Source organism: Orcinus orca, chromosome 1 (genome assembly GCF_937001465.1).
Source record: "Orcinus orca chromosome 1, mOrcOrc1.1, whole genome shotgun sequence".
Taxonomy (NCBI): domain Eukaryota; kingdom Metazoa; phylum Chordata; class Mammalia; order Artiodactyla; family Delphinidae; genus Orcinus; species Orcinus orca.
The window spans coordinates 207,864,184-207,876,905 of record NC_064559.1 but is presented as its reverse complement, the minus strand read 5'-3'; the positions used below and the strand labels follow the sequence as shown (position 1 = coordinate 207,876,905).

Below are 12,722 nucleotides of genomic sequence, written 5' to 3'. Positions count from 1 at the left end.
AGTTTTCCCAGCACCACTTATTGAAGAGGCTGTCCTTTCTCCATTGTATATTCTCGCCTCCTTAATCAAAAATAAGGTGACCATATGTGCATGGGTCTATCTCTGGGCTTTCTATCCTGTTCCATTGATCTATATTTCTGTTTTATTGCCAGTGCCATACTGTCTTGATTACTGTAGCTTTGTAGTATAGTCTGAAGTCAGGGAGCCTGATTCCTCCAGCTCCGTTTTTCTTTCTCAAGATTGCTTTGGCTATTCGGGGTCTTTTGTGTTTCCATACAAATTGTGAAATTTTTTTTAGTTCTGTGAAAAATGCCGTTGGTAGTTGGATAGGGATTGCATTGAATCTGTAGATTGCTTTGGGTAGTGTAGTCATTTTCACAATGTTGATTCTTCCAGTCAAGACCATGGTATATCTCTCCATCTGTTTGTATTATCTTTAATTTCTTTCATCAGTGTCTTATAGTTTTCTGCATACAGGTCTCTGTCTCATTAGGTAGGTTTATTCCCTGGTATTTTATTCTTTTTGTTGCAGTGGTAAATGGGAGTGTTTGCTTAATTTCTTTTTCAGATGTTTCATCATTAGTGTATAGAAAGGCAAGAGATTTCTGTGCATTAATTTTGTATCCTGCTACTTTACCAGATTCATTGATTAGCTCTAGTAGTTTTCTGGTAACATCTTTAGGATTCTCTATGTATAGTATCATGTGATCTGCAAACAGTGACAGCTTTACTTCTTCTTTTCCTATTTGCATTCCTTTTATTTTTCTTCTCTGATTGCTGTGGCTAAAACTTCCAAAACTATGTTGAATAAGAGTGGTGAGAGTGGGCAACCTTGTTTTGTTCCTGGTCTTAGAGGAAATGGTTTCAGTTTTTCACCACTGAGAATGATGTTGGCTGTGGGTTTGTCATATATGGCCCTTATTATGTTGATGTAAGTTCCCTCTATGCCTACTTTCTGGAGGGTTTTTTATCATAAATGGGTGTTGTATTTTGTCATAACCTTTTTCTGCATCTATTGAGATGATCATATGCTTTTCCTCCTTCAGTTTGTTAATATGGTTTATCACATTGATTGATTTGCATATATTGAAGAATCCTTGCATTCCTGGGATAAACCCCACTTGATCATGGTGTATGATCCTTTTAATGTGCTGTTGGATTCTGTTTGCTAGTATTTTGTTGAGGATTTTTGCATCTTTGTTCATCAGTGATATTGGCCTGTAGTTTTCTTTCTTTGTGACATCCTTGTCTGGTTTTGGTATCAGGGTGATGGTGGCCTCATAGAATGGGTTTGGGAGTGTTCCTTCCTCCGCTATATTTTGGAAGAGTTTGAGAAGGATAGGTGTTAGCTCTTCTGTAAATGTTTGATAGAATTCGCCTGTGAAGCCATCTGGTCCTGGACTTTTGTTGGAAGATTTTTATTCACAGTCTCAATTTCAGTGCTTGTGATTGGTCTGTTTGTATTTTCTATTTCTTCCTGGTTCAGCCTCGGAAGGTTGTGCTTTTCTAAGAATGTGTCCATTTCTTCCAGGTTGTCCATTTTATTGGCATATAGTTGCTTGTAGTAATATCTCACGATCCTTTGTAATTCTGCTGTGTCAGTTGTTACTTCTCCTTTTTCATTTCTAATTCTATTGATTTGAGTCTTCTCCCTTTTTTTCTTTATGAGTCTGGCTAATGGTTTATCAATTTTGTTTTATTTTCTCAAAGAACCAGCTTTTAGTTTTATTGATCTTTGCTATTGTTTCCTTCATTTCTGATCTGATCTTTATGTTTTCTTTCCTTTTGCTAGCTTTGGGTTTTTTTTGTTCTTTCTCTAATTGCTTTAGGTGTAAGGTTAGGTTGTTTATTTGAGATGTTTCTTGTTTCTTGAGGTGGGATTGTATGCTATAAACTTCCCTCTTAGAACTGCTTTTGCTGCATCCCATAGGTTTTGGGTCATTGTGTTTTCATTGTAATTTGTTTCTAGGTACTTTTTGATTTCCTCAGTGATCTCTTGGTTATTTAGTAGTGTATTGTTTAGACTCCATGTGTTTTTTTTTTTTTTGCGGTACGCGGGCTTCTCACTGTTGTGGCCTCTCCCGTTGCGAAGCACAGGCTCCGGACGCTCAGGCTCAGTGGCCATTGCACACGGGCCCAGCCGCTCCGCAGCATGTGGGATCCTCCCGGACCAGGGCACGAACCTGTGTCCCCTGCATCGGCAGGTGGACTCTCAACCACTGCGCCACCAGGGAAGCCCCTGTGTTTGTATTTTTTACGGACTTTTTTCTGTAATTGATAGCTAGCCTCATAGTGTTGTGGTTGGAAAAGATACTTGATATGATTTCAGTTTTCTTAAATTTACCAGGGCTTGATTTGTGACCCAAGATATGATCTATCCTGGAAAATGTTCCATGAACACTTGAGAAGAAAGTGTATTCTGTTGTTTTTGGATGGAATGTCCTATAAATATCAATTAAGTCCATTTTGTTTAATGTATCATTTAAAGCTTGTGTTTCCTTATTTATTTTCATTTTGGATGATGTGTCCATTGGTGAAAGTGGAGTGTTAAAAGTCCCCTACTATGATTGTGTTACTGTCGATTTCCTGTTTTATGGTTGTTAGCATTTGCCTTATGTATTGATGTGCTCCTGTGTTGGGTGCCTAAATATTTACAGTTGTTATATCTTCTTCTTGGATTGATCCTTTGATCATTATGTAGTATCCTTCTTTGTCTCTTGTAATAGTCTTTATTTTAAAATCTATTTTGTCTGATATGAGAATTGCTACTCCAGTTTTCTTTTGATTTCCATTTGCATGGAATATCTTTTTCCATCCCCTCACTTGCAGTCTGTATGTGTCCCCAGCTCTGAAGTAGGTCTCTTGTAGACAGCATATATACGGGTATTGTTTTTGTATCCATTCAGCCAGTCTATGTCTTTTGGTTGGAGCATTTAATCCATTTCCATTTAAGGTAATTATCGATATGTATGTTCCTATTCCCATTTTCTTAATTGTTTTGGGTTTGATTTTGTAGGTCTTTTCCTTCTCTTGTGTTTCCTGCCTAGAGAAGTCCCTGTAGCATTTGTTCCAAACGTTTGGTGGTGCTGAATTCTCTTTACTTTTGCTTGTCTGTTAAGGTTTTAATTTCTCTGTTGAATCTGAATGAGATCCTTGCTGGGTAGAGTAATCTTGGTTGTAGGTTTTTACCCTTTCATCATTTAAAATATGTCCTGCCAGTCCCTTCTGGCTTGCAGAGTTTCTGCTGAAAGATCAGCTGTTAACCTTATGGGGATTCCCTTGTATGTTATTTGTTGCTTTTCCCTTGTTGTTTTTAATATTTTTTCTTTGTATTTAATTTTTGATAGTTTGATTAATATGTGTCTTGACGTATTTCTCCTTGGATTTATCCTGTATGGGACTCTGCGCTTCCTGGACTTGATTGACTATTTCCTTTCCCATGTTAGGGAAGTTTTCAAGTATAATCTCTTCAAATGTTTTCTCAGACCCTTTCTTTTTCTCTTCTTTTTTTGCGACCCCTATAATTCAAATGTTGGTGTGTTTAATGTTGTCACAGAGGTCTCTGAGACTGTCGTCAATTCTTTTCATTCTTTTTTCTTTATTCTGCTCTGCAGTAGTTATTTCCACTATTTTATCTTCCAGGTCACTTATCCGTTCTTCTGCCTCAGTTATTCTACTATTGATCCCATCTAGAGTATTTTTCATTTCATTTATTGTGTTGTTCATCATTGCTTGTTTCATCTTTAGTTCTTCTAGGTCCTTGTTAAATGTTTCTTGCATTTTGTCTATTCTGTTTCCAAGATTTTGGATCATCTTTACTGTCATTACTCTGAACTCTTTTTCAGGTAGACTGCCTATTTCCTCTTCTTTTGTTTGGTCTGGTGGATTTTTACCTTGCTCCTTCATCTGCTGCATATTTCTCTATCTTCTCATTTTGCTTAACTGTGTTTGGGGTCTCCTTTTCGCAGGCTGCAGGTTCATAATTCCCGTTGTTTTTGGTGTCTGCTCCCAGTGGGTAAGGTTGGTTCAGTGGCTTGTATAGGCTTCCTGGTAGAGGGGACTAGTGCCTGTGTTCTGGTGGATGAGGCTGGATCTTGTCTTTCTGGTGGGCAGGGCTGCGTCCAGTGGTGTGTTTTGGGGTGTCTGTGAACCTAGTATGATTTTAGGCAACCTCTCTGCTAATGGGTTGGGTTGTGCTCCTGTCTTGCTAGTTTGGCATGCGGCATCTAGCACTGGAGCTTGCTGGCCGTTGGGTGGAGCCGGGTCTCAGTGTTGAGACGGAGATCTTTGCGAGAGCTCTTGCCAATTGATATTACTTGGGGCCAGGCGGTCTCTGGTGGCCCAGTGTCCTGAGTTTGGCTTCTCCCACCTCAGAGGCTGAGGCCTGACACCAGGCAAGAGCGCCAAGGTCCTGTCAGCCTGAAGAAAAGGGAGAAAAAAAGAAAGAAAAAAAATTAAAATAAAAAATTATTAAAATGAAAAAATAAATAAGAAATAAAAAAGTAATAATAATAAAAAAAGAAGAGAGCAACCAAACCAATAAACAAATCCAGCAGTTGTAATAAGCGCTAAAAACTATACTAAGGTAAACATAAAAATCAGAAATAAGTCAGTCGTGGACAGCAAACCCCAAGTCTACAGTTGCTCCCAAAGTCCACCACCTCAATTTTGGGATGATTCGTTGTCTTTTCAGGTATTCCACAGATGCAGGTACATCAAGTTGATTGTGGAGATTTACTCCGCTTCTCCTGAGGCTGCTGGGAGAGATTCCCCTTCTCTTCTTTGTTAGCACAGCTCCTGGCGTTCATCTTTGGGTTTGGCCCCTCTTCTGCATGTAGGTCACCCTCTGGCGTCTGTTCCCATCCAGACAGGATGGGGTTAAAGCAGAGGCTGATTAGGGGGCTCTGGCTCATTCAGGTTGGGGGGAGGAAGGGGTACGGTAGTTATAATTGGAATGTGGGGCAAGCCTGCGGCGGCAGAGGCCACCATGATGTTGCACCAGCCTGAGATGCGTCGTATGTTCCCCCCGGGAAGTTGTCCCTGGATCTCGGGACCCTGGCAGTGGCGGGCCGCACAGGCTCCCGGGAGGGGAGGTGTGGCTAGTGACCTGTGCTTGCACACAGCCTTCTTTCTTTCTTTATTTATGTTTTTGCGGTATGTGGGCCTCTCACTGTTGTGGCCTCTCCCATTGCGGAGCACAGGCTCCGGACACGCAGGCTCAACGGCCATGGCTCACGGGCCCATCCGCTCCGCGGCGTGTGGGATCTTCCCGGACCGGGCACGAAACCCGTGTCCCCTGCATCGGCAGGCGGACTCTCAACCACTGCGCCACCAGGGAAGCCCCACACAGCCTTCTTGGTGGCGGCAGCAGCAGCCTTAGTGTTTCATGCCCGTCTCTGGTGTCAGCTCTGATAGCCGAGGCTCGCGCCCGTCTCTGGAGCTCATTTAGGCGGTGCTCTGAATCCCCTCTCCTCATGCACCCCAAAACAATGGTCTCTTGCCTCTTAGGCAGTTCCAGACTTTTTCCCAGACTCCCTCCCGGCTAGCTGTGGCGCACTAGCCTGCTTCAGGCTGTGTTCACGCAGCCAACCCCAGTCCTCTCCCCGGAATCTGACCTCCGAAGCCCGAGCCTCAGCTCCCAGCCCTCACCCGCCCCAGCGGGTGAGTAGACAAGCCTCTTGGGTTGGTGAGTGCTGGTCGGCACCGATCCTCTGTTTGGGAATCTCTGTGCTTTGCCCTCTGCACCCCTACTGCTGCGTTCTCCTCCATGGCTCTGAAGCTTCCTCCCTGCCCGCTCCCCGTCTCCATCAGTGAAGGGGCTTCCTAGTGTGTGGAAACTTTTCCTCCTTCACAGCTCCCTCCCAGAGGTGCAGGTCCCATCCCTTTTCTTTTGTCTCTGTTTTTTCTTTTGCCCTACCCAGGTACGTGGGGATTTTCTTGCCTTTTGGGAAGTCTGACGTATTCTGCCAGTGTTCAGTAGGTGTTCTGTAGGAGTTGTTCCACATGTAGTTGTATTTTTGATGTATTTGTGGGGAGGAAGGTGATCTCCATGTCGTACTCCTCCGTCATCTTGAAGATCCCCCCAGGTTGACTTTTTTAATTTTTGAAATGTGGGCTGGGAGTGTCCTAGGCACGTGAGAAATGTTATGTGCATGTTGTATATATGTATGTCTGTGCATGTTCCATGTATGTGGGTAAGGATGAGGTGTGGTGGTAAGAGCTCTCTTGGTGGGAGCTGTACTCCCACATGAGTGTGCACAGCTGAGTGGGCAGCACTAAGCTGGTAAGAGTCTGTTTGCTGGATCCGGCAGCCTCCCTTCTGCTGTTCAGTCCATTGCAAGCACCCTGTGTCTCCGGGAGAATCATTCTTTATTTTTGTAGGATGGTTTGGAGGATTCCATGAGTTAACAGGGGCAACACGTAACGTAATATTTATAAAACATTAGTTCACTTGCCCATGGTTGGTAGTATATAAATGTTAAATAAGACACCAAAAGCACTAACTTTATATAAAGTAAAAGGTTGATATGTTGGATTACATTAAAATAATTTCTGTTTATCAAAAGATGGTATTATGTGAATGAAAAGTCAAGTCAAAGTGTGGGATTGGCCAACAGAATGTAATATAATCAGAATATTTTGAGAAGTCCTGCAAGTTAGTAAGAAAGAGACAGACAAGCCCAATAGGAAAATGGGCAAGGGACTTGAACAGGCACTTCACAGACGGTCAGGAAACATGGGAAAAGGTGCTTCACCTCATCAGTCATCAGACAGACGTAGAATAAACCACAGTGAGATGCCATCACACACCCAGATGACTGCATTCAAAAAGACAATGTCAGGTGCTGGCAAGGAACAGAGCAGTGGGGGCTTTCACGCACTGCTGACGGTCATCTGCATCAGTGCTGGAAATCTAGAATTATCTAGAATTGTCTGCACTGTGTGTCTCAGCAGTTCCTCTCCTGATGTATGTTCCCAACAGAAGTATGTGTATATACGTTCCAAAGACATGTGCAAGAATGTCCTCAGGAGTGTGATTCCAAATTCCTCAAAACTAAAACTGCCCGAATGCTCACAACAACAGAATGGAAAAATTAATTGTGATATATTCATATACTGTAACCTGGACAGCCATGAAAATGAATGAACTGATGATATATTCAAGAAACGAATAACTCTCACAAGCATAGTATGGCATGAAAGAAACCAGACTCTCAAATTTATTTATTATATGATTCTGGATACAAGTTCAGAACAGTTCAAAGCCAGGAAAAATAATTTATGGTTGTAGTCAGGAGTAGTTACCTTTGGGGAGTAGGGAGAGTGTATTAGTGGAGCTTCTGGGGTGCTGGTAAGGTTCTGTTTCTTAATTTTGGGTGTGATACATGTACGGAGACACAGGTACACTTATGACATGTGCTCTTTTTGTATGTTACATTTCAATAAAAAGTTCATTGAAATGGTATATGGTATAAAATAGTTTATTAAAGTGCAGTGAGAAGTGAGCAAGGAACAGCTGTGTGCAGCAGCATGGAGGAATCTCACAAAATAGTGTTTGATTCTGTGTTTACGAAGTTCGAAAAGAGTCAGTGCTGAGCTATTGTTTAGAGAAACAAGTAGCTGGTGTGTATCAGGATTCAGTCAGGGAAGCAGAACCACTGGGAGTATTATGGAATAAGGGATTTATTTATTACAGAAGTAAGTCTGTACATAATCCTGGGAGAAGGTGAAAAAATAGAGCCCAGAGGAGGAGTTAGAAGGTCAGAGAAGGGTCATGAACCACCTCCTGAAACACTGGGGTGGGTGGCCCAGGCAGCCTGCCGGGGTCTGGGAGACTTCTGGGAGGACAGGCTATCCTTTCATGTGTTTGCTGCCCAGCTTCTAGTGTTAGGGGAACTAAAGCTAGTGTCCAAAGAGGAAACATGTGGATGAGCTGGAACTCTCTGGCACCTCAGTTTCTATCTGTCACCACCTCTAACCGTGCAGGCATTCAGAGAGTGGAGGCTGTTCTGTTCCACCTTTTAAATCTTGGGCAGACTCAGGGAAGGGGATCCTGGGAAATTCCAACTTAACCACATCGATGGAGATAAAAACTGCCGCAGTGATGGTCGCACAACTCTGTGAATATCCTAAAAGTACTCTTTATGGTATGTGAATTATATCTCAATATAGCTGTTATTTAAAGAAAATTGCCGCAGGTTGTGAAAACTCTATAAAGAAAAGCAAGGAAATAATTGGTACAAAAGTCAGGATAGTGCTTACCTGTGGGAGAGAGGAGGGGTTGTGAAAAGCAGTTTTGGGGTGTTAAAAACTTCCCCCTTGTAGGTGGGGGGGGGCGTTCCACAAGTGTTTGCTTTATTATTATACAGTCTTGTGTAAACACATATTGCAGAACACACAGAAGACATGAATTCACAGTCTAGTGTGGTAGGCGGAGAAATCAGTGCCGTTTATAAGGTTATGGGGGTACCGTATGCTGTAGTCTTCGTTTTCTAGTTTTTTAATGACTGGAAGATGTTAACATGGCTGATTGAAATGCTCCTTCTTGAGATCTGGAAGTTTCAGTAGTCATGGCTTCCTATCAGTTTGTATCCATGTCACTCTGAACTGGAGGGTAGTACCTGTGGTCTGTTTTTTAACAAGGTCTTCACGTCTCCTGACAGGTCTGTGAGTGTTTTGAAAACAGGTTAATGGGATATTTCTGTCACTTTTCACTGTATATATTTGATTTTAAAATTTGAACTAAAATTTCTTTGTGCTTAAAAGTACATTTTACAAATTTATTAAAACTTTCATATCAAATCCTTTTTGATAATCTGAGAAATCAAAACATTCTTTTCATCTAACTTATTGGAAAATGCCTTTATCTACTCTCCATTTACATGGAGCCACTTTTCTTTTGAATGTTTGTTGTGGCTCTTTTATTCTCTTTGTAATGAGGAAGCAATTGCCCAAATAAAGAAAGATATGCAGCTGTCCTGCCTGGGGCTGTAGTTGTACCATAGTTAGGAAATAGATGTGAAGGTTTTTACAAAAGTTCAAAAACAAAGTGTCTTGTACCATTTGTACGCAAAGACTAGAAAAATCTTTGCTCTAGTTATGTAGACTTTTAGCTTCTTTTTTTGGTGTAGAACTATATCTATCTATCTCATGTTTTTTGAATGAGATGACTTAACTCCTTAACTAACAGGAGCCCTTGAACAAGTGATTTTTACACGGGTTAAATTTATAATACAGAGCCTCATTAGTATTACTTAGAGTGCTTCTAAGCTATTTGTAAAACTTCAGAGATACATTTGTTACCTGATGAGATTACAATTTGAGTCAAATGTCACTCTTCATAGTTTTCCATTAAGAAATATATTTTTGATAATTTTTATAAACCAGTTTGTTAAGTAAGCATCACGTCTGTTAATCTTCTTATTCAGTGAGCATTTTGAGTGCCTACTGTGTGCCCAAGCCCTGAGGTAAGCCGGGCCATTCAGAGGTGAATAAGAGGGTGTCACAGTCATATGGGGAAGACATATAAAAAATAATTGCAAAGTGGTGTGATAAGGGATAAAATGGAATTGTGAGGTATGTGTGTACAAGATAAATTTGAGGCATATAAGTGGTGGATGTTTTATAAAGTATGACACTAAGACTGTATTTTGAAGATGATTATGAGTTTGCTGGACAAAGAATCAGCAAGAAAACTTTCCTGGCTGAAGGAACCACATGAGCAAAGGATTGGAAGAAGGCAGTAGTTTGGCTTGCTTGAGTAATTAGGTATGGCTGGGTCAGGGTTTAAGGAGAGAGATAGATGAATTAAGGTTAGTGAGGTAGGCAACAACCAGCTCACAGAAAGCCTTGTATGCCGTGCTGGGTTTACATTTTTACCTTACAAGTAGTCAGGATCACTTGAAAGATTTTAATCAGAAAAGTAGAATGATCAGATTTTCATTTTACACAGTCACTCTGTGGGCCGTTTAGAGAATGGTTTGGAGGGAAGTTGGGAATTGAGGAGGAATCCATACCAGAGATAATTAAGACCTATTTTAATGCAGCGGCAGTAGAGAAGGATCTGACCAGAGACCTAGAATCAGTAGGACATATCATGACCTCTAAGATGTGATGGCAAAGGAGAGGAGGAGCTACTGAGATTCTGGCTTGGATGTTGGTGGTATGTAGATAATGAAATACAGAAAGAAAAGTAGGTTTGAGGAGGCACTGAAATTATATTTGTATAGTGTGTCTTAGAGAGTGCATGTGGAACATGTAGGAAGAGATCTTAGAGGGTAGTTGGATATAGATCTGGGAAGTCAAGAGAGAGCTGGAAGAAACTGACAGTACAGGTGAACAAGGAGAGTAGGGAGAATGAGAGAAGAGAAAGGTTCTAGTAGTGAACGGTTTCCATCATCTTCTCTGGAGCATGAGACTGAATAAGGGAAATGGGAAGAAAATTAAGCTTGTAAAGGAGACTCAGAAGGACTAGTTGAAGAGGAATAGAGCTGAGGGGTTACAGAAACCAAGGGAAGTTGGAGTAGCAAGGAGAATGAACAAAAGGGTCAGCAGTGCCAGATAGCAAAGTAAAATTATACAAATATCAAGAAAGTAGTTTTTGATTTATAAGAGATTTATACACTATTTGGAGGAGGAAATAGAGAGTTAATTACTTAAATGAATTTGGGACAGTTGGCTTACCAATTAAAAAAATAAGTCTGTCTCATACCTTATACCAAAATAAGTCTAAAGAAGTAAATGTAAAAAGTGGAAATGATAATACACTAGAAGAAAATATGAGTCTGTATTTACATAATGTTCAGTGTTCTTATCATGACATCAGAATTAGAAAGGAGAAGATGGATAAACTGGACTACATATAAACTCACCATTTCTATGTGCTAAAAATACCGTAAAATTAAAATGTAAATGGGAAACTAGGAGAAGTATTTGTCACATATTTGACAGAGGTTTAATATCCTTAATATATAAAAGATCTATCAGTAAAATGAATGACTGGAGATTTCTGGTTAAGCTGTGATGAGTAACAGGTTAAGCAGTTACTCATCGAAGATGTATTTATCTACCTTCCAAAATTTTGGTAAAATGACAGAAAAGAATCACAAAATATAAACCCACAAAGATAGAAAATATGGGAGTGGGGAAATTTTTGCTAATGGTAGACAGAGTGGTTGGGCCCTCTTTCCTGCAAGTAGAAAAGCTGGACAAAATTTAAAACAAAATTTGTGTGAAGGTAATAGAGGTAACAAAACAGTGAAGATTTGTGGACTTGAGATCTGGGGAAGTAAGGAAGCTCATAGATGCAAGACCAGATTTGCATCCACTTTTGCCCTGGAGGATCGATCTGCTGATTCAAGAAGAAGCAAGCAAATGAGAAGTTGGAAAGCTGAGGAGATTTTGATAGATTTAAGGAACTGGAGAGCGGGGGACAAAAATTGGAGTTTGGTATAAGTCAGGGAGGAAGGGGCCCTGGAAAACTCCTTAGGCTTTGAGTCCCAAAGGCCTGTATCCTGGGAACAGTGATCTCTGAGAAGTACTGAAGTTGAATTTCAGATCCCCTCGGTCCTTGATTAGATCAAGGTGATCTTGACAGCACCAAATGTGAATTTTTTCTGGAAGAAGATAACATCACCCAGAGCCTCAAATGATCTCTAGATTTATTTACAGTGTCTGGTACTTACCCACTAGATGAGAATTTAGGACAATTTGACAGAAAATCAAGAGGAACAGCAGACTATGCCAATGGATTGTCAGCGATCCAGATAATAGAGTAATTAAATACCATCACATAGTATGTTATATGTTTAAAGAAATAAAAGATAAGATTAAGAATCGGGGAACTAGAACTTAAAAAAAAAAAAGAACAAAACGTAAATTCTAGAATTGAAGGTCTATAACTGAATTAATTGAGATTAAGATCTCAATGGTTGGGTTTAACAGTAGATTTGTATAGTAATAAATTGAAAATAAATATTCAGAATGATAAAATATGGAGAGAAAAATGATGGGAAATACATAAAAGATTCTAAGAGACATGGGATTCAGTGAAAATATTTAACAATGTGTAATTGAAATCTGAGTAGGAAAGGAAGGAGGAATAGTACAGAAGCCATATTTGTAGAGATAATGGCTGAGAATTCTCTATAACAGACAAGCCTCTCAAATCAAGAAATACTGTAGACCCTGCACCAGATAAATTCAAATAAAATTTCACTGAAACATAAGATTGCTGAAAACCAAAGATAATGAGAGAATCTTAAATACCTAGAGAAAAATTACGTATTACATTCAAAAGAGCAGTAAGGCTGACAGCTGATTTCTCAACACAAGCAACAGAAGTCAGAAGACAATGGAACAGTATTTTCAAAATGTAAACAGTATTTTCAAGAAGGTAAACTGCCAGACTGGAATTCTATACCCAGCAAAACATCCTGCAAAAGGGAAGGCAAAAATATCATCCTTTTAGATCAACAAAATGGAAAAAATTAATATACACCAGGCCTGCACTAAAGGGGAGTACTAATAAAGATTCTTCTTTGGGCAGAAGGGAAATGATCCTGGCTGGCAGCTTTAAGATGTAGGAAAAGGTGAAGACCAAAGAGAGGGTAAATGCAAATGAATGTTGATATATGCAACAACAATAATAATGTCTTGTGTGGTTTAAAATATGTATGGAATTAAAAATTTTAATAATAGCATATGAGTTGTGGGGATGTAAA

At 40.2% G+C, this 12,722-nt stretch overlaps 1 protein-coding gene and 1 long non-coding RNA gene across 20 annotated transcripts in view; both read left to right on the top strand.

Annotated features, from left to right (window-relative positions):
- CAMTA1 (calmodulin binding transcription activator 1) overlaps positions 1–12,722 on the top strand; it is an 894,219-nt gene that overhangs the window by 57,909 nt on the left and 823,588 nt on the right. The gene's annotated exons all lie outside the window — the stretch shown is intronic.
- The window catches only part of LOC125963965 (uncharacterized), a 36,697-nt gene extending 23,975 nt beyond the window's left edge, over positions 1–12,722 (top strand). The window contains exon 2 of the long non-coding RNA XR_007476414.1: positions 1–12,722. This exon is cut by the window's left edge and continues 17,952 nt beyond it. This is a non-coding gene — a long non-coding RNA (uncharacterized LOC125963965).